Below are 2,588 nucleotides of genomic sequence, written 5' to 3' on the forward strand. Positions count from 1 at the left end.
GATATGAATTTTTCTCTAAGTACTGCCTTGGCTGCATCCCATAAGGTTTGAAAGGATGTCTCACCATTGTAATTTTCCTCAGTGAAATTATTAATTGTTTCTATGATTTCTTCTCTAACTAACTGATTTTGGAGTATCATATTATTTAATTTCCAATTAATTTTTGATTTGGCTCTCCATGCACCCTTACCAATCAGTATTTTTATTGCCTTGTGATCTGAGAAGGCTGCATTTATTATTTCTGCTATTCTGCATTTGAGTGCCATGTTTCTGTGACCTAGTGTATGATCTATTTTTGTGAATGTTCCATGTGGTGCTAAGAAGAAGGTGTATTCCTTTTTGTCTCTATTTATTTTTCTCCATATGTCTATTAACTCTAATTTTTCTAAGATTTCATTCACCTCTTTTACCTCTTTCTTGTTTATTTTTGGTTTGATTTATCTAAATTTGATAGTGGTTGGTTCAAGTCTCCCACTAATATGGTTTTACTGTCTATTTCCTCCTTCAATTCTCCTAGTTTCTCCATTAAAAATTTGGATGCTATACCATTTGGTGCATAAATGTTGATTAGTGATATTTCCTCATTGTCTATACTCCCTTTTAACAGAATATATTTACCTTCCCTATCCCTTTTGATCAGGTCTATTTTTGCTTTGGCTTTGTCAGATATCATGATTGCAACACCTGCCTTTTTTCTATCAGTTGAGGCCCAAAAGGTCTTACTCCAACCTTTAATTCTAACCTTGCAAGTATCAACCCACCTCATATGTGTTTCTTGAAGACAACATATGGTAGGGTTTTGGGTTCTAATCCAATCTTCTTTTTGTCTACGTTTTATGGGTGAGTTCATCCCATTCACGTTCAAAGTTATGATTGTCACTTGTGGATTTGCTGGCATTTTGATATCTTCCCCTAGTTCTGACCTTTCTTCTTATCTATATCCTTTTGAACCAGTGATTTACTTTGGGTCAGTCCCCCTAGTGCCCTCCCTTGAAATGCTTCCCTTTCTAACCTTTCCCTTTTTATGCTCCCTTCCCTTCCCCCCTCTCCCCTCTCCTTCCCTCCCTTTTTATACTCCTTCTCCCCTCCCCCTCCTTAATTTTCCTTTCTTTCTTGCCCTGTTGGATAAGATAGCATTCAGGATCCCACTGGATCTAGATGTTCTTCCCTCTCAGATTTGATTTCACTGAGAGTAAGGTTTAAGTAATTCCATTTCACTCTCTCTTCCTCTCCTTCTCATATGAGAGTTCTTCCCCTCCCCTTTCCATGTGCATCTTTATATGGGAAAGATTATTCTATTAAGTCCTCCCCCATTTCTTGAAGTAAATCTTAGTATTATCGATGGTTCCCCCCTCCCTTTTCCTTTCTTTGCCCCCACTTTCACCAAATCTTCTTAATGCCCCAATCTTTCCCTATTCATGTTTCTTCTAACTACTCTTATGATGCATACAATTTTTGAGAGTTACACAAAACATTTTCCCCACATATTAATATATATAATTTGATGTAAATGTAGTCTTTATAGAGGAGAGTTTGACTTAAAGAAAAAGATAAAGATTTATCTCCTTTTCCCTTTCTTTCATATTTACCTTTTCATGTTTCTCTTGCTTTCTGTGCTTGGATATCAAATTTTCCACTAAGTTCTGGTCTTTTCTTAGCAAATGCTTGGAAGTCTTCTATCTTGTTGAATGCCCATACTTCCCCCTGGAAGTATATAGTCAGTTTTGCTGGGTAGTTGATTCTTGGTTGGAGACCCAGCTCTCTTGCCTTTCTAAATATCGTGTTCCATGCTTTGCAGTCTCTTAGTGTGTTAGCCACTAAGTCATGTGTGATCCTTATGGGAGCCCCCCTATATCTGAAGCTCCTCTTCTTGGCTTCTTGTAGGATTTTCTCCTTTTCTTGGAAGCTCTTGAATTTGGCAATTACATTCCTAGGGGTTCTCTTTTGGGGATTTAGTATAAAGGGTGTTCTATGAACCCTTTCTATTTCTATTTAGCCCCCTTTCTCCAGAACGTGTGGGCAATTTTCTTCAATAATCTCCTGTAGAATAACATTGAGGTTATTGTTTATCTCTGGTTTTTCTGGGAGACCAATAATTCAGATGTTGTCTCTTCTTCCTCTGTTTTCCAAGTCTGTGACCTTTTCAGTGAGATATTTTATGTTTTCTTCTAATTCATTAATATTTTGGGTTTGCTTTATTGATGCTTGCTGTTTTATGATCTCACTTTCTTCGAGTTGCTTAATTCTGGTCATTAGGGACTGGTTTTGCTTTTCAGCTTTGTCTGCCCTTCTATTGGATGCTTCCCACTCTTTCTCCAATTGTGCAGTCTTATCTATCAGACTGCTGATCTCTTTCTCCCATTTTTCTTTCCAGAAGGTTTCCATCTTTTGGGTAAGCTCCAGTTTGAGATCTTCCAGAGCTTGTTGATAGTGTCTTTTTGGGGAGGCATGTTCTGATAAAACCACCCTTTGGTGGTTTTATTCCACTTTCTTTTTTGGTCTGGGGTCTGGGTGATGTGGGCGGGTTTTCTGTGAATTTAGGTTGCCTCAAACTAGTTCTTCCCAGCCTCCGAGGTTTCTTAGAGCAC

Source organism: Monodelphis domestica, chromosome 4 (assembly GCF_027887165.1).
Source record: "Monodelphis domestica isolate mMonDom1 chromosome 4, mMonDom1.pri, whole genome shotgun sequence".
In the NCBI taxonomy this organism is placed as follows: Eukaryota; Metazoa; Chordata; class Mammalia; order Didelphimorphia; family Didelphidae; genus Monodelphis; species Monodelphis domestica.